This window comes from Vollenhovia emeryi, unplaced genomic scaffold (assembly GCF_000949405.1).
Source record: "Vollenhovia emeryi isolate VEMERY1.0 unplaced genomic scaffold, V.emery_V1.0 DF939134.1, whole genome shotgun sequence".
NCBI lineage: Eukaryota > Metazoa > Arthropoda > Insecta > Hymenoptera > Formicidae > Vollenhovia > Vollenhovia emeryi.
The window spans coordinates 1,686,944-1,713,464 of NW_011967232.1; the positions used below are offsets into that span (position 1 = coordinate 1,686,944).

Genomic DNA, 26,521 nt, shown 5'->3' on the forward strand with positions numbered 1-26,521 from the left:
TTTTAATTACAATTTGTGTCACATTAATAATTTTACTACACATGATAATTAAAAAAGTAGGAGCAGTGACTCATTGAGTTAAATGTAATATTACAAATTTAACAGAGTAAGGAAATATGAGAGACGCTGAAAATAATATATTTTATGCGTCGTCAATGTTGACAATATTACATTAAAGACTCTTTTCTTATCAAGCGAACTGACATCCTCGAGAGGACGCCTTTGCGCATAAAACATGCGTGTACATACGCCCTGTTCTCCCGAATCGTGCCCCAAGCGGGTGCAACGGTGTATGATTCAACAAGGTAAGCGGACGCGAGGAGATGGGGGCAAAGTCAAACGTCTCAGAGAGGACGTACGGTCCAGAAGAAAAGGAAGAGAGGCGGACAACGGGAAGTAGAGGGAACCGAGGATAAGGATCGGTCGTACGACGAAGGTTGGTGTCACATTAATATTTCAGGATTCCACTTGCGTCGCTTCCCGATTCGACTCTCGGCTCGTAGTAACCGTGAAAGGGCCTCTGTCCTTCCCTGTTACGGCCGCGAGGAGGAACCGGAGGCGGAACAGAGAGGAGCGACGGGGTGGTGGGTGCGCGGGGAGGATCCCGTGAAACGGGAACGCTTTGTCTGGCACGAATCGCCTCCTATTTACACTTTAAGCGGCCTCCATCTATCCTCCGTCGCCGCCGCCGCTGTCGTCTCTCTCCGCTAGGTGCTGCCGGCAAACGATATTCCGCGGCTACCACCGCGGTCGTCTCTCCCGGATTTAAATCCCATTTGTAAATATTCCCTCCGCGGCTGTGAGTGAATTACGTGGGAATTATGCCCGACGCGAAGAAGCGGTTCATCTTCCGCGCGCGCGTCCGCTCAAATTTCGCGAGAGGCGCCGACAGGTTTTCGCGCGGACTTGGCGACAAAGGTAACGGGATGCGTTTTAATTCCCCGACGGTGAAGTGTAGCGAAATAAAGAGGACGTCTTTCTTGCGTATGGTGTAACGGCATACAATGAGACGCGTTGTACACCGCAAAGTTGCGGTGTATTGGCAATGATAACCGAGCGAATGCTAAAGCAGTTGTCAAGATTTTTTTTTACGACCGCGCACGTTTTATATCTCAATAAAATCGCCTCGTCGAGCTATCAATCAGTGCTTTCGATCGGTTTTATTTTACACAGTTCGTCGCAATAATTTACGTTTTCTAGAGCGCGACCTTTGCTCACACTATTCACCGGTGAAATAAAATACAAGGTGAAAATGGAAAACGCGAAAAATGCATGCGCGCGATTCTCTGGGATACGCGACGCACGGTAGACGTCCCAACAATTCGGTAGTTGTTTCACAAAATTATGTCGCAGCTGTCGCAAGATACGCGACTCCATCCGCTAAGAAAATTCACGACGCGCTTGACGTCGCACTGTCTAATATTAGTGGGAGACGGAGTAAACTGTACAGAAACAATTTGTTCAAAAATTGTACATATAAAGTACAAGTAACCGAAATGAGAACATAAGATACAAATGCATAGAAGCGAATTATCATTTTTTTATGACTCTCATTGTAATTTTATTTAATGAATCTCATAGTTCGCGAAAAGTTCCAGAACAGAATTGTATTGTCACTTCGAATGCCATGTATTTCGATTTATGTGCACTTTAATATACATATTTTGTACGATGTGTTCTAATTCTTCAAATGCTCTCCCCCGTTACAAATTTTTAATAGAATTCTATTCTGATTTCTGACACGAATTGTAAGTCATCTAAGTCTATTACAGTAAAGTCAGCTTTACACTATTTACTGTAATGAGCACAGAATTACGAAAGTATGAAATTTCCATCGGCAAAATAACTGTTTCCGAGGGGGGAAACCGCTGACCAAAATCTTGTAGACCAATGCCTACTAATGCCCAGTGGGCATTACTTTATCATATCTCATTTTATCTTATTTATCTTTGTTTTATCTTATTTTATCATTATAATGCCCCAGCAAAACCTAATGTCCAAAAAAAACCTAGTAATGCCCAGTAATGCCGCAAATCTGTACACCACAATGCCCTCAGCGCTTTCCTCCTCGACTGTTTCTATGTACCAATGCTGCTAGCTTATTCTAACACATCGAATATTTGACTCACGTAAGTAATAGGTCAATTGACGATCCAGATTTATATCTAAATAAAAAAAAAGACACTATTTTCACTCTGTGGTAAGTGTGAAGATTTCATTTGCGTTAAAAAAGAATCCGTAATAGACATAGGTATAAAATCGATCGTTTAAAAGAGACTCAATTATGTGTAGCTCCAAATAGACGAAACATATTTCTGATATCTCCTCCAACGCTCCCGCAAATAATCAATCAGCTTAAGGATCCATCTTGACGCCGATCGCATCTGTAGCGAGCACGCATGACACGTAATACGCACCGGCACTCCAGATATTCAATGAATCGATGGGAGAATGGAGTCATCAATTGCAGAACGTCAAACGTCAAGATTTTCATTACGATATAATCTATTCCGACGGTGGTCCTACCTCGGGACGAGTTGGAGAAGACATTAAGGCGAGTGTCGAAGACGCGCGAAGGATGAAACGAACGGAACGAGTCATCGTTCCGCTCCCCCTCCCCCCCCTCCTCTCGCCCCCTCGTGTGCCCGTTTCGCCTCGCCCCTTTATCGATAATCCGCGAGTATTAATTAGAATTCCAATCTTCCGATTTAATACGATGTCCTCCCCCTCCCTCCGCCGCCGTTCCCCCGACACTTTCCTCCGCAGTTCCAACCTCTTCCTTCCACTACCTCTTTCTCCTTTTCCATCCGGGGGCCTCTGCCCTTCGCCCCTGTCGTCTCCCTCCGAGCGGCTTAACGGTCAAACTGAAACTTTCAAATTGAGAGCGCATAAAGCGAACGAATTTTGCACGCGCGGGCACGACTCTTTGGAACTTTATCGCGTCGTAAATTAAAATTTCATCCATGAACGGATAATTGAGGAGTGATTAAAGCGTTCATTTTACCAAGCTGCTTGGCGAAATGTCTGCAGGAATGTCCTCGCGGTCGGCAAGACTCTTATCTTGTTCCGTTTTCATGTCTCACCGGAAACCTTCGCAATCGTTACGCTTGTGCACGAAAAACGATTTCAGACGGCTCGAAGCACGCTCCTCATCAGCAAAAATCTTTCTTATCGCGAACGATTGAGGAATACTTGTGATTTTAAAAAATCAATAAATATTAATTAAAAATGTGATAAACATATGACTATGGAGTTTCGCTGTCGCTCAATTTCAATGTGAATAGGTGAAACGAGCCAAACGATAGGGTAAGGTGACCAAATTCGGATTGGATGCCAAATGCGGATCAACAATTTGACGATTATGTCGCTATAAGCGACATAAAAACACGTCGACGCCTTCTATGATATCGACGATACAGCATAAAGTTGTAAATATATTGTATGGAAGAGCAAAATTTAAGTAAATCATTTTTAGGTGTCGTTTGTCAGCGACTCGTCAAATTGTTGATCCGCATTTGGTATCTGGTCCGAATTTGGTCCCCTAGTTTTTTTTAAGTTTACCCTTTTGTGGAAACGCCTTTCAACCGTTAGGCAATATCAGCGTAATATTTTTAAAAATTCCTGAAATTCTTAATCTTGATTAAACACTGAATCCAACACTAGGCCCTTAAACCACAGACTATACCTAGACTGCTAACTCCTTAGATAAGCTTATGTAAAAGCTGGATCCAGAATATTGCGTATGCGTGGTGAAAGGTTCCACTGGAACGCATGCACAGATTCTACATACATACTGGCGCACATGTGTGTGCGCGCGCGCATGTGCAATTATCGGGACCTTTCCGTGACACATGCGCTACATTTGTAGTGTTAGAATTGGAATCACTAGAATTTGAGGAGTTAGCAGTCTAGGTATAGAAGTCTGTGGGTTAAATTCTTTCAAGCACTGAATTCTTGAAATCTCCCTCAACGGAAAAATATGCGGGGCGAGGGCCGGGATCGAACCGAGGACCCTACCATTACTAATCACTCATGTTAGCACAGAGCTACACGTCATCCCACCTTACCCTAGTGTTCAGGATAAACGTGAGCAACGGGTGCGCTTCTGTGAGCAACTTCGTGACCTTTCGACGCGTCCCAACTGCTCAATTCTTTGGAAAAGACGTATGCCCGGCGACGCGCCGTATAATTGGATAACAGAGAATTACCGCGGCAAGCATAATTGCGCCCGGTGGCCCGCGCCATTTTTAACGAGCGCCGGGCTCCAGCGATTAACCGGGTTTTACAAGGGACAATAAGATTTCTTCCGAACGGCAAAAACAGTTGGCGCACAGGTTTTTTCCGCGCGAGCTAAGTACCTGTACCAAGGTAAAAGTTAATTTTCCGTGCGACCGTTCTATCTGGCGGGACCGTTTCATTCTAACGAGATAGCGGTATACAACATTAGCTACCTGGTTCGAGTCGACGCTTCGGACGGACATCCGACCAACGGCCACGAACAACCCCCCTCCCCCCCCCACCCCAATGCGGCTCGATAACAAGGCGCGCACCTGTAATTATGTTTCGTCTCCTCCCCGTCATAGATTCTCCGCGCGGCCACACATTGCTATTTGAGAAACGCCGCTCCTTTGACCGGGGAGAATTTTACGGATAATGGAGACAGTTTCGACATGACAAACGACGCTGTTATATTATTACGACACACGCGCGCACGTATGTACATGTGCCTTATCGTCCATCAGGTTTTTGCTAAAATGGATCCTCATTAACCGCCGTGTAAAGCGGAACGAAAAAGATCGCGTGGAGGGAAAGGGAAAAAAAAAGATAAAAAATTAATTAATGAATGAATGCTAATGCGTCCCGGACGAGCATTTACGCAATGCACTCCGTAATGCGGCGTGACTGCTATCGCATATTTCCGTGCGAAAATTTTCCGCGAAATACACATATATCGTTCGCGGCTCGCCCGGCACCAACGGCGGGGGATGAACGAGTCGAAGAATGGACCGCGCTCTCTCGGCAGCGCGGTCAGCAAGAGCGCAGACTTTGCCGCGTGAAATATTAGCTCACTCGCGGAGAGGATTACGCTGAATTGACAAGTGAGCTGCTCAAAGTTGACGGTCGGTAATGCTCTGAATTCTTCTCGTTGCGCTCTTCCCCGAGACCCGTTTCTCGGGGAAAGAATCGGTCCGAGAGGTGAACTCGGGGGGAGAATAAAGTACACCTCTGTCCTATTTATCCATCGCTCGCCTCCGCTCGCGGCGTGCGGAGTTGGCGATTCCTCCGGCTAACTTTTGTATCGCGACGCCTCCTTCCTCTCCTCCGCCTCGCGCCGCACGGAATTCAAAGTGGTCAGCGATGCGCGCGTGATCCGCCTCCGTGGGGAGGAATAAAGCCGCGCGCACAGCCCGCGAGACCGCGTCGTTAAGAAATGAGGGATCGAAAAATCAAGCGCGTCCGTCGGTTCTCATATTTCCTTTGAAGTAGGCAAACCCACTTTCAGAGTGTTAACATTGCCGAGCGCGCGGTACAACTTTCCGGAAAATTATTTTACTCCGGGCGAAGGCAATCCCTATTGACTCGCCCGCGATCGCTTCGACGAGGTTGCGGGATGAGAAGCAGCGAGGGGGACGAAGAGGAGGAGGAGAAGGAGGAGGCGGCGGCGGCGGCGGCGGTGGCGGCAGGGGAGGGAGGGAGGGCAAGAGGCGGTCGAGATGAGATAGAAGAGCGGAAGAAAATTGAAAAGTCAAGAAGCTCCCCCACGCCCCGCCGACGTGCTCGAGTTTAACCGCGTACTGCAAGACGAGCTTTACTCTCTTTACTTTCTTCTTTTTATATCGGTCTATTTATCCATCTATACCGTCAGTTTTCTTTCTCTTTCCGCCTCTCTCCATTTCCCGATGACTCGTCTCCCTTCTCTCTCGCGGTATTCCGTCCCTTTGCCCTTTTACATTTCATTTCATACCATGTCGTCACACATTTCGCTCGTCGACTCGAACAAGTTCGCCGACCGGCTTGCTTACCGGCGTGATTGAGAACGAAATGCCGTGTAGCAATGATCATGGCCGATAAAAAATTATACCCGGAAGCGTATCGCTCTTAACGTCCGTCCGATTAAATGCATGGGATCTCCGCAGAGTGGTTGAATAAATAAAAACTCTCATATAAATAAAACGTCCCCGTTATGCGCGCGATGGCCATTCGATCGCGCAGTTTTCGCGACGGGACGGCATCCGTGTGGGCGTCTGCCGGAAATGAACCATCCCTCGTGGAGAAAACGCATATCGATTTCGCATACGAACGACGACGCTTCTCGCCCGCTTGAAATCCGAGGCGCGAAGTAGACGGTTTCACGATAATTGGTCGGCCCGTGGAGCACTCCGCCACTTCTCCACGGCGCGATGGAGGACGGAATTATTTTCGGGTGGTCCCCTCTAGCGGGCATTGCACCCGCCATTAGCCGAGCAGCGCCCGGCGTATTCATTTCCTCACCCTCATTATTTACATATACTTCATTTACTCGCTCGCGCGACGTGCCACGCCGACGCCGACGCCGACGCCGGCATCGACGAAATTGCGATCCGCGAAAAGCCGGGCGGGCCCCGGCAATCACGATCTTCTCGCGCCAGACAACCTCCTCCCCGGATTCACGCTCGATCGAGGGCGTCGGTTGATAGCGAGCAGCGAAATCACGTACTTATTGTTCCCGATCGATCGGCTAAAAGCGACGCGTCCGGAAGACGGACTCGCTCGTTAAAAACACGTCGCTTGTCAATCCCGGACAGACTATTACCTCATACACTGTTAATGCACGTTCCCTTCTCATATTCCTCCTTTTCATATTCTTGCGCGTATTTATGACGATGTATATATATTTTTTCGAAATAAAACGGCTCACAAATGCATTTCCAATTCGCAGTATATTGTTTACTACTGCAATTGCAGGAAACGTGGACGAAGAGTGTACAAGGCAGCAAGATCGTGAAGAGAGATTGCAGAAACGAGGATTTTTTCTCGCTTCGAGATGAACTATATAGAAAATAATAAAAGCAATTCTTAATGCAAACGTGTGCGGGTGAGTTTTTCGGGGGGCCGTTAGGTTTTCGATAAGGCAAGCGTTCTACGTAGTTTCAGTGGCGCAGTGAGGCGAGGGCAAAGAGGAAAACGGAATAACGGAGAGGATAGAGCGCTAAGAGGCAAAGGTCGGCGAGTAATGCGCAGCAGACTAGTCGACGAGTGGCATGGCGTAGTGGATGGTTGGTATTTCGTCCCTTTTCAGACTCGACGAAAGCCTCGACGTCAGGATTTCGGCGTCAGGCTTAAGAGCTGCCGCCTTAATCTCCGCTTGCCCGACCAGCCTTCTACACTCCACAATCCCTCCGTCGTCTTTTCTCCGGGTCTTACTCCTTTTCGGACTCTCATCCTCCTTACCCGGTGTGGCCGCCCCGTCAACATCGCATCGGCCGTCTTCCGCCATGGCGAAGCACGTCTCGCGCGGCAAAGCTCTCCATGTCTTCCTCTTCTCTCTCTCTCTCAACTTTTATTTTGACCGTAGGAGGGCCGTGGAATGTTTACGGAACCCGGAAGTTAACGGCGTCTAAGAGTAAAGGCTGGTGCCATTGGAGGCGGCGAGAGTTCTTCCAAATGGAGATTGCGAGAGGCGATGCGTGCGCGTCGCTCGAAATGATCGTTCCCGCCAACTCAAATTGCGGAGGGATGCTCTTTCCAGCATCACCCGTTTACAATCGCGCCTACCTTTCTCGAAAACATTAAGATATTTTAACGACGCTTTAGATATCATAATTATTGACGTACGCGACGTTCCGTGAAACTTTGGAGCGTAATCTGCGAAGCATAACACTACATAGATACACTCTTAATCTTGTATCGCGCAGTACCGTCAACTTCAAGGTACAAATTTTTATGTATAATTGAGATTTGAGTTACATGCTGATAGAAGATATTTATTCCGGTATATTAGCACGAGATACAAGATGAGGTAATAATGAATATATGACGATCAGTTGGAGGTACCGCTCGAGGTACCGTCTATAAATTCACGGTACGTTTTTTAGGAGGTACAAGTGGTTCCCGCACGTACCTCCTAAAGTAGTACGAGGCACAATGTACCTCCGAATGCCTGTCTCCGTGCCAACGAGAGATAGCTTTTGTTATTATCTTCCTTCGTCGTGCCACACTTGCGTGATCGCGTCGGCTAAAGACACGAAGTGCATATTACATACATTATGGACGGGTTTTGTAATATAGATATTCGAGGCATTTTTGTGGCCAGTGCCAAGAATTAAATTGCGAGTGTACTCTGTACATTCGCAACTTACATAATGTGGATCAATCTTCCGTTTTATGTCTATATTGTGGGTATCAGCCAACAAGACATGTTTTTGTGACATGTTTCTCCTCAAACTAAGATTCCTAATTTCGAGGTACTATCTTCCCTCCTATTTTGGTGGATACGTCATAATTACGTATACTTTTTATTTTAACGGGTACCTCCAATTTTTGGCGGTACACGCTTAAGAGAGTATATCGAGGGGAAAACCGCTGACCAAAATCTTGTACACCAATGCTCACTAATGCCCAGTGGGCATTACTTTATCTTGATATCTTATTTTATCTTATTTCGTCTTTATATAATGCCCCAGCAAGACTTAATGCTCAAACTAATGCACAAAAATGTCTAGTAACGCCCAGTAATACCGCAAATCTGTACTCCACAATGCCCTCAGAGGTTTCCCCCTCGGTGTATACGCTACTAAATAAAAATAAACCTTCGTTGTCATTAACGGTTAGTAATAATTAGATTTTCTATTAAGAAAAAATCAAATTTATTATAAAACCGTGACTGGCGGAAGTTGCGCAATTTCATTTGTAAAAATTACCCTCAATCTCTCACCGACGCGACAGACGAGTTTATCCAGACGGGCTTCGCCGAAGGTCTCGACGCCCCCGATCCTGCGGGAATTCTCCGCCCATGCCCGAGCAAATACACACGTACGCACACTTCGAGACAGAAGTCGACGTCTACTAAATTTTAATCACAAAAATGCATTGCGCATTGTGCCGACTGTCGGTGGCGCCGAGGACCTACGACGGGGGTAGACGATGCTTGTTGTTGGTTGGATGGATATGTTGCGGAGAGAGGTAAAAAGGGTGCGAAAGGGTGCCCCGGCGTTCGAGTGGAAGCGATGGGAGGCCGGGAGGTTCGAGAGGAACGGAGGGCCGCGAGAGCGAAAAAAGAAACGCCGATAGAAGGGGGTGACGGTGGACACAAGAACGGCGGCAGCGACGGCGAGAAACGATGAGGATGGCGAGTGGTGTACGCGTGCACGAATGGATTGTAGCATTGTTAAATGCGCGAAAGCAGCCCTGGGGGAGGGAAAAAAAGAACGCCATTGTCAGTTTAACGCACGGCGTCGTCTCTCGCCGTTCGCGCCACGGACTCCCGAAAAGTTCCGCCGTCTCTTTTCACGGTCTTCGCGAGACACCCCCAGGGTCCGCCTCCCCATCTCTTATCCGATACGCGTTTTGTCAACATACGAAACTTCCAGTATTAAAAGCATCCTTGTCGACGAGGCTTCCGACATCGTGCGACCGCTTGTGATATTAATGTGAGATAAAAGCTCAAATATAGGAACATGATTCGCTTTTATTTTCTCGTTTTTTAAAAGGACGAAAAACGTATTTCTTTCAACTGTTCTGTGTGTCACATGAGTCTATCAACAACTACACGGAGAGAATTTTTTATTAAAATTTATCCTGAAAATCATGTAATCGTGGAGCAACGTGACATTTGCAAGAATTTTAAAAGAGTTCTTGGAAATTTTACCATACAGTTTATTAGCAAATATATTTTTGTCAGTACACGTTTTACTAGTAAAATGTATGATAAAATTTCCAAAAACTCGAGGGGTGAACCGCTGAGGGCATTGTGGCGTAGATTTGCGGCATTAATGGGCTTTACCAGGCATTTTTTGGGGTATTATAAAGATGAAATGAGATGAAATAAGATAATAAGATAAAGCCCACTGAGCATTAGTGGGCATTGGCGTACATGATTTTAATCAGCGGTTTACCCCTCGTAAAAACTATCATAAAGTTCTTCAAAATGTTGTCCCATGATTACATGACTTTCAGAGTAAATTTTAAAAGAAAATTTTTTCCGTGTAGATACATCATATTCTTGACGTAATAATAAAAATAAAATGATTGCTACCTGTTCGTCTTAAATATTATACTCGGTTTTCGAAACTTTTAATATTTCTCTTTCGTGAATAATGTCCATATAATGCGTTACTGTTAATATTAATATTGTCACTAAACATTCGCGATAATTTTTTCATCATTGCCGATATACCGTGCAACAAAGTGCGGTATGTGCAAATATATAATTCACACCCTTTCTGTTATTTATTTCAATTCTCTTACAAAATGTAAAACTGTTTTCGGTGCCGCGTTAAACGCAAAAAGAGCGGCGATTACTCGATATTGTCTGCCGTGCCGGTGTTAAAAGGAAGCCTAATATATTTCTCCTTGATATCTCATTACCGTTATAATACATTTCAGTGTTCGCGCAGACTGATTACAAGACACACGTAGTTATCTAAACTATGCAATTTCGTGGGCCTTGAGTGGACGAAAAAATAAAGAAAAAACCATTTTAATTTAGATTTGGGCCTGAGAAAACTGATTGAGCGGCGAGCACGAACCTTTTCGTTGTTGCGGTGCGAGTTGTTGCGGAAATAAGCCTCGAGGCATACTGAATATTAGGCGTACAAGTCCGCTCATTTCCGGCCGTAATCACTGAAGTAACGCTAGACCCTCGTCACATCTGGAAGTGGGTATATTTCATTTATTTTCAAAGGCCGACCCTTTGAGCAATCTCTGTGGCTTGCGGCTACTGAATCGTCTCATCCGCTACGGTTGGTTTTCACTCGACTGTCGGTATATGGTTGAATTACGAGCGGCATAGAGGCGGCGCAAAGAGCAAAGGGACAAGATTTGAATTGCTAAAATACCTTTTCTGGCCGATAAACTGCGATCCGCCTGCAAATTTTTATACGGAGGGTAGAAGACGAGCATAATTCAGGATACCGAGTCCTCTTGCTCATCCGCAGTGCTCCACATTTTTTAAAAGTGGAGCACGACAACGCACGAATCGCTTTAATACCAAATTCAATAATTTAAACGCCTTGACATTAAATTTCTCTTTAATATGTAAATAACCGTTTTACCTTTCTCGTGCTGTCACCTACATTTCCCCGTATGGTTTTTCCACGGGGCCATCGATTCGCACATTTGCGGCGCGCTGGAAACGGCGGAGACGAGATATTTTAAAACGGTCATTTCTATTGTAAAGCGGGAATTAACGGCACGGGGTGAGTAGGTACCGCGTCGACAAAGGCAATTCACGATGATCAGTGACACCGGTATCATCGAGCTACGATACAAAGCGCAATGCCGACAGGCAATGGACGACGCGCGTACCTCCCATTGTGCATTTGTTGCATACTGTTCATTCGGTTAAGCGCTGAGCTGTAATTCAGTCATGCCAATACGTCGATCATTTAACTCGTTCTATTCACACTGACATATTAATTTAAAAAAAAACAAAGCAAACGGCTTCTGTCGAAAAAATAAAACGAGCCGGCGCGAGAAAGACGCAAAATGGTAAAGTTATTGGGTCAAATTCTTTTTTTAACGAATGTTTGATATTAAAATCATTTCTATAAAGTCATTTCTCTATTATTTGCTATTATTTGCAGCGCATGTAGGAAAATGTCACTTCCAAAAAGTATAATTACATCGTATCTGTAATCAAATGGTTTTGCGTCGCTCTTACGTAATGCTTAATCTCAACAGTTCCTTAATATATAGTTCGAAAAACACGTCACGTGCACAAGAAAAAAATAAGAGACCGGAAACAATGTCAATAAATCCACCACCTGTACTGCTTCGTGAAAAATGACGTTCAAATTCACACCGCAAATTTCCGCACGGTTCATTAAGAGCGCGCGGAGAACGTCGATTATATCGCACATGGTGAACCGCGCGTTACGATCCCCGTAGCCCGATCTTGTCTCTCGTATCGCGACGGGAGAAAAGTTCAATAACCATTAGTGCATAGCGGCTGGTTCCGCGGCATCGCGTAACGATGCTCGCGCTCGAGCTACGCGAGCTTAACTACATCGTAAAAGAGACAGGGAGTCATTAGGGGACACTCGCGAGTGAGACGCGAAAGATGAGAGACGAGGCGGAGACGGGCCGCCCGGTGCCGTTCGGCATTCAGCTAATAAGACGGAAAATCTAACGACGAGCGCCGAGTAGTTAATTATCGGTAGACGCCGCGTAATGCAAACATTAATTAACATACACAATGTGAGCGCAAGGAGGACGACGGCTCGAGGTACGCGTACGCGCATTACGTTCGGCGGACGAGTAACGGCACACGTGTACGTCGTCCGCGTTCGATAATAGCCACATACGATGCTCTCGGTACGTGCACGCCACGAGGAGGACTAACCCCCTGGTAACCACGAAGGTCGATGTAATTCATCGACCTTTTTATCCCCTCAAATATCTCCTCGTGATAAAATTCAACGTCGCGAAAACGAGACGGAGTTACAGTTAGCTTCTTGCCACGTGTGCTCGCTTTCACGCACTCACCCCATATCAGCCGACTCTCCCTTTTTTTCTCTCCCGATTCCTCCCTCTCTTTCACTGTATATATATCTTGCTTTGTAACACCCGCAGCCGTGAGAATAATGAGAAAAACCGGCGCCCACCCCCCAGACGCGCCGTCTCATTAAAGACGGCACATTCAGGTGTCAAGTTTGAAATTTTAATTAGTAAAAAATCCAATTCCGCGCGTACCGCGTATAACCGGTCATTCTTCCTTTTTGCGTCGGCGTTTTCTCTCTTTCTTGCCCTTTTTCTTTCGCGCCCTCGCTCGCCATGTTCGCCGGCGTGGCAATGAGAGTCGGCTGCTCAAAAGCCTCGAACGTTTCAATTAATGCGGCCGCAAGATCGCGGACCCTCGCTCTCGATCTCGCGGTTTTTACTTTTTGCCTACGCTCCGATAGCACTTTGCAACTTTGTGCTTACAAAAAATTTTCAACTACTTATAAATATATTTGTACCTCTTCCGAGGACACGTCATTTTCAGCTCTTTCAAAAACTTTTAAACTCTGTGCACGCAAAAATGAATTATTTCGTAAACTTTAAATTGCGAAGTAATTACTGTAATAATTCTTATTTCTTAGACGTTTACACCACTTTTTAACATTCACATTTAAATACAAATGTGGATTAAAATTTCTACCTTGTCGATTGTAATTAATTACAGACGATAGAGAAAGAAATATTTTACAGACTGTCAGTAACGTAACAAGTGCCAAGTTAAGTTTACCTGTTTAAACGTCTGCATAAGAAATATTTGTTGCATGATTTTTATCTGTATGCAAGATCACACAACAATAGAATAACAGTTAGTAGAGTTTATGAAATAATAACAACGTTTGTGGAAAGCGAGAAAAGCAGGTTGTTTCTGGCTACATAAGCGTCCATTCATGGCGTAAAACAAAGCGAGTTTAGTCCTAAAATGATGAAAGGAAAAGCTTCCATAATCGTGAATACGCTTTGACCAGCGCGTTGAGTATTATTAATTCTCGGGCAATTCGGCACGCGCGCTATAATGAGCAAAGTACCTAATTATTAACCACCCTAAATCGAGCTTAGAATTGGATTAATAACGAAATCAGATTACGCCGCGGTAATTATTTAAGAAAGATGTAATGATTAATGATTAATTCACCAACACACAGCAATTGCAAATATTTCGTCGTTTAAAATATTTCACCGATTATTTTGTCAACAGCCTAATTAAGAGCGCATTTGTTATTTGAGCAAATATATGTATAATAAATAATATTAAGAGAGATACGTATAACACAAATTTCGTAATGTGACTACTATACGATTCAAGTTACTTTACATCGTGTGCGGTTATCAGCAGAATCAAGTTTTTGCCAATTGTTGCTACTGCTATTGTTTCGATAAAAGCACGCACAATGAATGTGCGTTAACAAAATCATTTATATATTGTATATTGTAGGGAATTATTTATCAGTATTAACATATGTTAATTAATATCTGTGGTTAGCAAATTAAAGACATAATACAAATGTTAATGAATGATATGCGAATAAATAACGCGCAGTATAAATTATAGCGCTTCCGGATATTTAAGTAGTAAAGCTGGCAGAGGTGAAGAAAAACCAAGTAAGAGAAAATGTAGTAAGACAGGACATTGTAAAAAAGGGGAGAAAAATGTAAAAAACCTGTTATACTTGTGTCACGTCTAAGTCAACACGATTTACAAATTTGACAGAACTTTGATCGTGTAAAGCGCTTATTCGAAACTTACTTTATTCAATTATATCGCATTACTATGAAGAGATCTTATAGGTGCGTAGTAGTCGATGTAACTGAGTACTTTAAAAGCCGGGCCGGCTGTTTCCGACTCACGTTCAAGCACGATCCTAGATAGTCTACGATAAAAGCGCAATTGAGCTTCTTAAGTCTCTCGAGCGATCCTTCGCAACGAAATAACGCGATCGGAGCGTCTGAGGAGAGAGAATCAACGGCGGGGCCGTCTCTCATTCGCCGGCCGATTGTTCCTCGTGCGGGAGCCCCTGCTTTCCTCGAGGCAACGCGCGCGCGAGAGAAAGAGGCGCGAGAGCCGGGAAAAAGAGGGTCGGTGTGCGATTTAAGGAAAAGTTGGGAAAATCTTGGGAATCCGATTACGGGAGCACCGCTGACTGGTTGGCAGTCGGGGCAGCGGTAAGACGGAGAACCCAACCGGCGGTCCGACAGCTCGGCGACGAAGGCGGGAGAGTGAGGTAGGATGGAGGAACGGAGGCGGCCAGTAAAGTTGTAGCGAATCAGTTTCGGTGTCACGTAGGTATTCCGTACCACGCGCCCCGTACAAGGAGAATAAGGCGCGGGCGACTGGATTGTAAAGGAAAGTATCTTGAGTTGGTGTGAACCGAGACGGGGAGGAAAAGAGAGAGCGCGCGCGCGCGCGAGTGTACGTATTGCACGCACACGTGTGCACGCGCGCGTGTGCCATGCGCGGCTATGGGAGAAAGAGGGAGTCGTGTGTAACCATGGACGAGGGTGCAATCGGGTTCGGTTGAGGATGCGATACATATCAACCGACAGCGCACCGTTATTCAATTTGCAGGTCGGTCCCGTTGATTGTGCACCTTAATGCCATTACCATGGCCGTCACCTTTGGGTACAATTTCTCTTCCTCGTCTTACGAGCGACGATTCGAGACAGCGCGTTGTATTTACGCTCACGTGTGGATTTGCGACCCGTTCAAGAGGGTGGGACGTTGTCGACGACGACAACGACGACGACGATGACAACGACGGCGAGATGTTCCTTGCTGCTAGCGACGAGGAAACGGTAGTTAGTCGTGATCAACATGGTATATCACCTGTTAAGGTTCTTATACTCTCGGAGAGTTACCTTCTTACGTGATGTACGACACGTGTTCCGTTAAATGTGATCGATATAACGTTTTCACAGGTGCGCTTGATGTCGCGATTTATTGCAGCGAGCGATAAATGTCGTTTCCATTCAATGACTCAATTACAACCAACCTACGTTGATGCGAAATTATGTACTAATACTTTAATCCCCCCCCTCACAAATACAAATAAAAAATTATATAAATGGAAATAGGTTGCTTGACATCTCTACACATGCTTACGCATGTTACCATAATTATGATTTAATTAGAGTTAACGTAATCACAAATATCCTTTGAGAGAATAGTCAATTCTACTCGAGTTGTTATTATATTTTAGAAAATAATTTCTTATATAGAATACAATTTTTGTGGTTAATTGCGCATGGGAGAAAATATTCATATTCCTTAAAAAAATTTTTCCAAATTTAACTTGTGTCACTTTTACTCAACACAGCCTTTATTATAGATTATAGGATAATAGCACAAGTAAACTTTTAAACAGTTAAATTATAATATAACTATGATTAAGTTGCATTATAACCGGAAGCTGCTGCACGATGCCCTTTTTTTTATACGACGCCGTATTTGCTCGGATGTCAACCGTAAAGTTGCCTTATCTTTACGACACCTTCTCCACTAGAACTTGTCGGCGGCGCTAAACGAGTGGCACGATAGCGGAACGTGACGAACAACGTGGCGCGTGGCCGAGAAGACACCGGCATGTGAATTAGCCCCACGCTTGCTCGGAACGTTGCAGGATGCCGGCATGGCAAACGCAATTCAACGGCTGTTTGACGAGTCAAGTGAACGAGCGGGCAAGAAAGAGGGAAGCCGGACGGAAAAGAGAGGAGGTGGGAAAACGACGTGGAATAACTGAATGGACTAGTCACGTGCTACGCATACACGCCTCGCTACGGGAGCACGTGTGCGAATGCGAGATCGATCACGGCGTGTCTCGAGACCCTTGGGTGACGGCTACCCTTCGGCTGTCTACACGCGGCGAGCTATGGCAATAATTAATTGTTAATTAATTTTATACGGAGCGATTAGAGCTTTAAATAACATCAGGTAGAGAAAGAAGTGCCGTTTAATCACTTGGTAATGTTATATATTGTCTCCTGTAATATGAATGAGTACTTCGCGCCGAAACTGCACACGTGGAGCAAAGTATGCCACATTTGTATCTTAAATCAGATCGATCGCGTTGCGTGTGGTGTCCGCGTGTACGTTTCTCTAACACCATTCCAGACCACTGTCACGTTCTGCTAAATACATTCGCGTTTGATGCGAGGCGGAGATGGCATTAGCGGTACGAATTACTGGAGCATTAATTCTGCCATTCTCTCTTTATTCGTTCGAGGGGAATTTCCCAGCTGAGCAATACGAGTGTATGACAACACCGCGTGATATTTCACCGTGTCGGCGAGTGCAGATATACGCAACAGTGCGCGAATGAACATAGCGCCATTCAGCATGGAAGCTGTTCAGTAATTTCGTTTCGCGAAAGCGCACCTCGCCACGATTCGCCATCGAACGGGAGGAAATGCGGGAAATGAAGCGCGGGGTGGCAGCGAAAATGCGTGCGGCGCGGAAGAGAGAAGCACTTGGCACTATTTTCTCGGAGGGAGGGGGGAAAGTGAGGGTGGACGAGTGTACCTGAAGGTACATTCGTTACGCAGCGGGACACCCTCGAATTAGTTCATTTTTACGGCCGCGCAATTTTTGCTCGCTTATATTCACCTATCCAGCGAGCACCGCGAAGTGGCCCGCGGCGCCGCGACGCGACGCGAAGCGACGCGCCCGCGCCGTTTCGCTCGGTACCAGTCGCTTTACCGCGAATTTATTCCGCGGAGTTAATCACGCGACGCTAATTTTTACCCAACTTTGTTCGCCCGCACAAGGCGCCGCGGCCGTTCCAACTTTTCCGCCCCAACTTGTCCTCCGAGTCTCCCCGAAGCCACCTTCCTCCCCCCCCCCCCCAACCCCTCTGTCGCGGATCCCCACCCTTGTTCGGACCTCGAGAACTTCTACGACTATTCCCGTAGTTTCTGCGGGCAAACACGCCTCCTCGCTGCGAAATACAAAGATTTTCGAAAGTTCCGGCAATTAGCCATTGCTCGGCCCGTTTCTTTTTCGTTTTAACTGCGCTCTCGGCGTTTTTTGTCATTTAGCGATTTTCTTAGCACTTTTCTTCGCCGGTGCAAAAAACCCCCAAATAATAGCACCTTATGTATAATCAGATTTCAAAGTGAATAATTATATAATAATCAGTAGTGCAATGTATCGTTTATTATAAAAAACAAGTGTCAAAGTTCAAAATTTCAAGTCTGTTCATTTGTTCATTCATATGAATAATATTCTGTATTGTATTCTCTCAATTAACATGTTTAGCGTTAAATGTTACGGAGAGACAAACGAATCAAATTGACTTAAGTTAACCCAAGGCGAGGTAAAACAACGGTCAATGTCGTCTAAGCTGGAAACAATAAAATAATTCAGTTTATACGCGTTTAACTCGATTAAAGGGAGCAAGCGCCGTCCTCGCTCGAATTAATCAAACGTCTTCTGTAATCTAGAGTAGGGCGCCTCGGAGAGGGAGGGCGAAAAAAGCCTTCCCTTCCCCAAGGAACTCGCGAAAGAACGCCTTTAAATTCACAGTCCCGAGACCGAATGGAGTCGAAGGAAAGTGCAGCCGGTCGAATTAACAGCGTCGCGTTTTTCTTCTCGTATTCTCAAGGTAAGATCTATTCCACTTATACAATTATCTCCTTAATTGCACTGCTCTTTGCTGCACCGCCGCATAAGAACTTATCTACACGATATATACCGAGATGGATAATTACAAATTAACCCAGTTGAGGTGTCGCCCTCGAATAATGTTTTGCCACGACGTTCTCGCCGGCTACGCCATTTGTCTTTATTTAGGACGGCATCAACATGAGTCTATCGAAGACCGGGAGATGAGATACATTTTCAACAACTTTAAACGTACGAATTTGATTTATGGCGAAAATTTCGTGCCATCGAAACGTCCCTTTCATTATCAACGGAAACTTTTGTCGCTAGAGATCTAAGATTAATTAACATTCATTAAACTGATTATCAAGTGACTGTAAGATATTTGAAGAAATTTTTTTCTCTTCATATTTGTAGATGCGTCGAATGGACCGGAATTATAGACTTCACTTCTTTCAGCTGTTAATTTAGGCAAAAAGAAATGAGAAGTAATTTAGAACTTTAATAAATTTACATAAGATAGAACGGAGAGCAAGATTTCTTTGAATAAATATATTTAGTTAAATAAGTATTTGCGCTACTAACAGAAAAGATATTTGTGAATTCAAGTATCAACCCAGACGCAGTTATGGCTATCGAAGCTTTAAAGTCTGATATTCGCTGGAGCGAATGAAGCACGTAGCTGTCGTAAAAAAGAGCGGCATGTATCGTAAACCAAATCACAATTCGTCCAGAGTAACCCTATTCGTCCGAAAGTCGATAAAAACGTCGCGTATCAAACAGCATGAATTATCCATAATTCTCCCCTCTTTCTTTCAAGTGTTTGCATACAACAATGCACTCGTAAGGCTCGCGATATTTTTAACAAAATTCTCTGAAAAATGTATGCTAAATACTTTGGTAAAAGTCACACATTTTATCCAAACTTTGATATTAATCCATGGAAATGTTGATAAAAATTTTTAAGCATTTAATACGTTCGCGTTCTTCCTCACTCACTCCATTTCATTTTCCCAGTTTTCAGGAGAATATCGATTCGCTCAATACGTATTGTAACCAATCGTGTTATCACGCAGTTCTACATTTATGTGAAATTTAAAAATACATTTTCTATGTCGAAACCTTATTTTGTCATAACTCAGCCTTCCTGAAAACCAAATTCAAATTTCGATGATCAAGCCCCGTCTATTCCTTTCATTTATCTCTCTCGTAGCCTTTATCTGCATATTTCTCATAGTGAAATTCTCATCGCTCACTCACCTGACACGCAACATACGCACAGACACGCCATTCCGGTTATATGTATGTGCCCGTGTGTGCATTCTATCCACAATTTTAACAATATATACTCCGAGCCATGAACGTGATATACAGTGTTGTATGAACGAGAAAATCTTTTTACACGCGTTTGCTTGAGAAGATTTTGTTAATGTTGCAGCATGTATCTTCATTACATAACAATCCCGTACGTTTCTGTGTTGTCATAAATTTTGTTTCGCTTCAGTAAACAATTCATTCATTTCAAACAACCGTGTAACTTTAATATATTTAATGAAACAAGTTTTAAATACACACGAATCATAAAACGAAAAATTGGTACATTTGAAATTACATGTTAAAAATCTCATTTGTAAACTGTAGACTTATCACACGTTTCCATAAGATATTGACACTTTATTTCTGACCAATCGAACAATTCTCATTAATCACAACTGACGGCTATAAATCGATATCAGTTAAGAATCTCCGAATGCTCGCCGGACAACCAAAATATTTAATTAAAAAATAGCAACAACGATAGTTCGTCTTTGTTTCTTGTTGCTTTTATCTGCACGTCTTTCATAGAGAAATTCCCATCGCTCACCGACCCAATACGCGCAACAACGTACATGACGTACGTGTACCCGCACATACGGACACTGCACGCTCTATATGCGTGGATATCGATTCGGCGAGCCTCGCCCCGAAGCACGGTCGGGATATCGTGCATTTTCAAGGTCTGAAACACTTTCCCCGGAGAGATGCGCGAGCAACGAATGACGGTGAGAGAGAGAGAAAGAAGAGAGAGAGAGAGAGGGAGGGAGAGAGACGGAGAGACGTGGGAGGTTTGGCGGAAGGTGCGAGTTCATTTTTTAAAAGGCCGCCAGTCGTTCCGAGGTACGTCGACCGGACCGTTTTCATGTCTGAGACACGAAGAAGACGAAGAACCCGGAGAGGAGCGTGTCCGAGAGGGACGAGGGGAATGAGGGGGCAACGAGAATACTGATAGGTGAGGCAAAGTGTACAGAGAGAGATGCGAGGAAGGACCTACCCCGGTCCTTCTCCATCCGTCTCTTCGCCCTTCCGTGGAAGGGGTTGAAAGGCCGGGTGGAGGATGAGAGGGCGAGGGCGAGGGCGGTCGTAGGCGGGAGCGATGATACGTGCGTAGAATAGCCCCGGCATTTTGAGCTCCTCGGAGATTTGGCTTGCCGAGTAAGAGGTTGGTGCCGCCACGCCGTTCTCCCCGTCTCACCTCTTTTTTCCTCCCCCCCGACCGGCGTCATCCGTTTCTCTCTCGCCGTCCTCTATCTCGCGCCTCCCTATCGCGACGACGGCGGTATCTACCGTTTCGTGCCTCGGTTTCTTTCATCGGCCCTTCGACTCTCTCGCGGCGCCCAGGGCGGTTGAGCCACTAGAGGCAACAATCTTAAAATATCACCCCGCGGGTACAGCGCGGCGTGAGTTATCGCGGTATTTAATCATCCCCCAATAAGCTCGCGTTCCTCGCACCCTCTAGATTTTCTCCCTTTGTCGCTTTAGCCTTCACGGAGACAGGGTGACCTGACGTTCGTTTTCGAGAATACGTCTTTGTTTTTACAGGTATCCGCAAAATCAAAAGCAATCTCATGACTATTAAAAGTTGCCTCGGTTGAGAATATTCGCGTTAAGCTTTAAGAGTGTGTCAGTTCGTTTATACATTTCTCTCGTTTATAAAGTCACGGTACAAGCCACATATGGTCTGTGCAATTCAATTTCATTGCGAGTCTATAATCACTAAAAAGTATGATGTAAACATTTATTAGTTTTTATTCATATGTAGGAAACAGAATCAGATTTTAAGGAAATGTCTCTTTCCTTTTTCTTCGCACTTTTAATGATGGACTTATTCGAGAATAATGCAAACACACGAAAATGTCCTCCTAAAAGATGAGTAGACAACTTTCTTTTCGTTGTTCCCGAAACTCTGCCTACTATCGGGCACGGGAGAACTGATGTCTCTCCTTGTCAAACATTACGTGGTCCAATCACGACAACACGCCGAGAAACTATTACGAAAAGAACATGTGATCAGCTGTCGCAAAACAATCGGACAATAAATGTCGAGTCCTCTTTGAAAGCATCGCACTTCAAAGCTAACCGACAGGAAACTATAAACGTGATCGGACACATTAATGACAATGAGAAGACAGTTCCCTACAAATATTTGCTTTCCAATTTGTTTCGTTATTTATATATTTATTTATCGTATACAAAAAACAACTTGTTATGTCCCATTTTTATTCTTATTTCCCAAATTACAAAGTTCGAATTTGTTCTGTCGTTTGCAGCGCGCACAAAAAAAATTGTAATCACCTTAAGCAATTCTTTCTTTTTCACGTTTTCGTCGTCTACTTCCCACTTTTCCTATCTATTTTCGACTAGTTTTTATCCAATGGGAATCTACCGTTCAATGGGATAGGCCTAACGACGTCCAAGTACGATTTTTCTTCGGAAGTAATTAAGAACGATTAACGGAAGTCCGTCCACGATACTCGACGCCGGGACTGCGAAGAAGTTTTGATGACTTTAAAGCGCCTTGAAGACCGTTCGGGTCGATTAATAGCTCTCGAACGGAGCCGCTTTCTTGGCGACAAAGAAGTTTCCTCGTTTTTCCTTTCGTAATCCTGACTCGGGCTAACAAGAATCCGCAATAACGGAAGGCGCTGCACTTCTGTATAGCTGCCGACCGTCTTTATCGATATTTATCGCTCCGGCACGGGTGTTACTAACGATCGAATAGTCGTGCGATTTTTTTAAGTGCGCGCTTTAGTGAACCGCGCAGCTTCCGTAAAACGCGGAAAAAAAAGGAGTATTTCACGCTATCGCATTAATTGTAATCGCTGTTATATTTTACGGAATTTTTCTAGAAAGAGAGAAAGAAGAAAGGCGGATATACTTCTGCGTCGTGTATTTTTAATACTTTTGCCTACTGAAAAATTTTCAACGATGGCAAACTCTTGCAATCTGTTAAACATATTAATTCTTTTATAATGCGGTAAAGAATAAAACTTTGATTAATTTTGATCCTACGAGAAATTCTACTTTGTTTCAATTATGTTACTTCGTTACACGAAGTTATACGAAGTAATATAATCAACAATTATTCTCTCTCTCTCTCCCCCCTCCCTCCCCCTCTCTCATACTCTCTTTCTTTCTTAATCTCTTGCTTTTATACAACAAACTTGCAGAATCTATGAATGTACTTTCTGAATATCATTCACGGGAATTAACGAGATTATGGTGGAGTTGCGGAATCCGAAATCGCGAAGGGAGACGCTAGAGGAAGTTAACTTTCGCATCGTATTGATGAGCGACGTCTGATTCGTCGTCGCGCGAACTGAGGGAGAATATTTCAAACAAGGGTTCCGTCACCGAACGGCGGGAGAAGAATGAAGACTCCCCCCGTGGACGGATAAAGACAAGTCGCTCTCGCGTAGGAAGTGGATTTCGTGTGGATACGGTATACACACTTCACGGGCGGGAATTCTGGTGGAACGTTCGCGTCAAGCGCCCACACACACGCGGGGTTTGCTCGGGTAAATACACGCTCGTGAGGATACGTTCGTTTCATATCCGAAATCACTTGCGAGTGTCGCGGTATCTGCACGAGGTCGGACGTCTTTGCGGTTCGCGCGCGGATCGGTCTCATAACGTGTCGTCACGGTATCGGGGCCATCAATCCAGATATGACCCTTCTACGGCACGTCGACGTATAACCGCGCGGTTCGGATAGCTATGACACACACAGACAACATGCACACCGTTATCCGAAAGTGCGATAAATCCCAACCCAGGTTACAGCGAACAATTGTGGCTTTCGAGAGAATCGCGCGGAATGTTCCGAAGCACGGACGTTGCATTCACGCGACCAATTTGCAAGTAAATTCTTTAACTATTCATCTTCCAATTTTATTTCCCGTTGTTAAATGTAAATGACATTAACGTCGAATATGCTTTAATGTACGTGTCACAAGGCAGAACCGTGATTGGGATATTTTATCAAGTTTATAATAGATTATAGTTATCTTACAATTAGTCACGTTTTCAGATTCGGTACTGCAATACAGCGAGAACTGTAATCGCACCTCGAACGTACATATTTCCCCGATGTACATTACATCATATTATATGTTTAAACGCAATATCCGAAATCGAATATCAATGGAATATCGTGAATTTCCGATTCTTCGAACAACACGTAATATTATCCTCTTGTTGTTATCGTAATTATCTTTCTTGTAATGGAATTTAAACTACCGGTAATTTAAGGTAAGCACTTTAATTGCCAAATAAGTTCGGACGAGGATTGTATGAAGAACATTTCTGGCCGGCGGAAGCCGGTTTTACACACCGTATAAAAATTAACAACGTGGGATTTAAAGAAGCCTCGTGACGCACGAGAAATAAAACGTCCAGCCGTAAAAAGAGACATCAGCTGGCGAAAAGTATATGGATAAGCAGAAGCGTATGCTAATGTTATGCAGTGTTGCAGACTGCGAAAAGCAGTTTCGGCATAAGCGGTACTGTACGCCGGGAATGTAATACAGTCGAAGAATATTAGGCGAAAGAAAAAAAGGCAGACTATATCCGGAACGGGGCGGAAGGGAATGAAAAAGAGCCGCGTTACGAACGAGAACTTACTTTGCAATACTTGGCGCGAGTACTTGGTTCAGCAAGCCGATTTTACATAAGTATGTAATAATTACATGTGCACGCGAGAATAAGCTTCGACGTATTATTCTAATCCAATGTATAAATTATTGTAATTCGGGCACACGTAACCGCGCGAGATCTCGGAATAAATTTAATATTCTATTTCATTTCATGCAAATAGACTGGAGGAATTCACGAGTGTCTCTTATGCAGTCGGTGATATTTAATTTCCCGAACACGGCTTAGCGGATTGACGGGGTTAAGAGAGATAAAACTTGTATTACACTTAATACCTGCATTACCTCGACAAGATCCCGTACACCCTTTGTCCGCGTTAATTCCTATCAAATTATCACGGATGAAGGTCGTTTCGTCACAAGGGGAAGGGTGGCAGATCGATGGCTCGATAAAAGTCCGCAGCCGTCTATTGTTCGCACAGTAAATTTCGCGCGAGCACAGACGCGCTCGAAATATATTTGTCGGCTGCAAATCCAGCTCCCGGCTGGGTTTTTCAACTCCTATCGGCCATCGGTATGTATCCCGTTCAACCCCACGGCGCCCCCGAGAGTCGCCCACCCTGCCATCCTCTTTTGCTCCCTCGGATCGGCGAATGGGGATCCTTCGCGAAAGTTTACGCGCCCGACACTGCTCGAATAGACGCCTGAATTTCCCCGGTGAATTGCGCGGACGTAGTTGTATGTAACTATGCCGATTCTCCCCCGGGACGTTGCCGAAGTGTCAGTCCCAGTGATTCGGTTGAAATAAAATCTGCTTCCGCGTCTGACGGCGGAGGAAGAAGGCGCCTCTCGCATTATGAGGAATTCCAAGATCGTCAGCCGAGTTTCGACTAATCGATAAGACGAAAATGTACGCGCGGAGCGTCCGTAATTGATTTCGAATTAATTAAACCCGAGATACGGAACACCAACAAACTTTTAACGCATAGGCAAAAATTCTTTGTTGCGAGAAATAACATACAGTAATAATACTAAACTCGTATGAACGACCAACATCGGCGAGAGATAAGGAAACTGTATCCGGTCGTATAAACGTAGAAAAAGCGTTTACTTTAAGGGCGATCGAAGCCAGTGCCAGGGAGAAACCTGAACGCACGAGCCTCCCGAGACACCCAATAATTTCTCTACGCGAATCCGCTTGCGGCTAAAAAGGCGAAATCGAGCGGACGCTTCCTATCCTACTGAAGAGGTAAAACGTGTGTTTCATGTGAAAGGGATCGGATGTATCAAGAAGTTTTCGTGTTTGTTGTAGTTAACCCTGGGGAAGCCTCCGGGGAACGCGACATTGATTTTTCGCCGCACGATTACATCACTGTACATCGGTTGACTGTTTCGCGTTCGGAGTTTCAACGTGTAATTATCTGTCGAACAACAGATCGACACCATTCCACATTCGCACGATACGCAGATCCGAGCGACACGCGTTGCGCGATTCGCCTTTCGCAAAAATCGCGCAAACGGGGCACTTCTCACCCTGCCAGTCTTCACCTTTCCGCTGAGAAAAGACGCTCACAAAGGACCGGTAACCTTGTCATCGATACTTTTCAACGAAATCCACCCAAAGAAGTGGAAACAGCCGTTTCATCGATGGTAGTACAAGAGCGAAACTTCTTTCCCCCGGCGGCGTAAAAAGGGAAATCCGATATTCAGCCGAAAGGTGCGCGATGCTACGAGGGGAAATTACGATCAAAGGGAGATCGGCTGTGTGGAATAATAGCTGTATCTTTCATCGTGCTGAAATGTTTCTTTGCGATACTTTCCACGTCTGGGGGTTTTTCGCACGATAACGCGCGACGACGATATCGCCCGACGTAATGGGGTTGTAATGGAGGCTCCGACGGTTTATGGACGGTTTATGGACGGTCGCGTTGGTTTTCGTGACGTTCTTATTACGAGATTCGATACTGGCGAAGCTAGATTGGCAAGATCGTGTGATGCAAACAGAACCTGTTTGCTTTCCCATGTTTTATGTTTCTATGAAAAATTATAAAGCGAAAACTTCTCTGAAACTTATCTTTCTAAGGGTTTCTCCAACCTCTTGGTAAGTTAACTAATAGTCAAATTATATCTTTGTCTAATTTAAAGGAAAAACAAAGACGTACATATGACTTAACTATTAGTTAACTTACCAAGACGCTTTCAGATAAACATTTTAATTTCTATTACTCTAAAAAAAACTTGGAAATTTTATATGATAGAAAGCTAATAGACACAACATAGGTTTATCCGATTACAAGATCGCATTAAGTCTTCTTTTACT

General features: G+C 44.6%; 1 protein-coding gene across 3 annotated transcripts in view; it reads right to left on the reverse strand.

The window, feature by feature from the left end:
- The window catches only part of LOC105567803 (SAM and SH3 domain-containing protein 1-like), a 359,731-nt gene that overhangs the window by 94,302 nt on the left and 238,908 nt on the right, over positions 1–26,521 (reverse strand). The window lies entirely within an intron of this gene.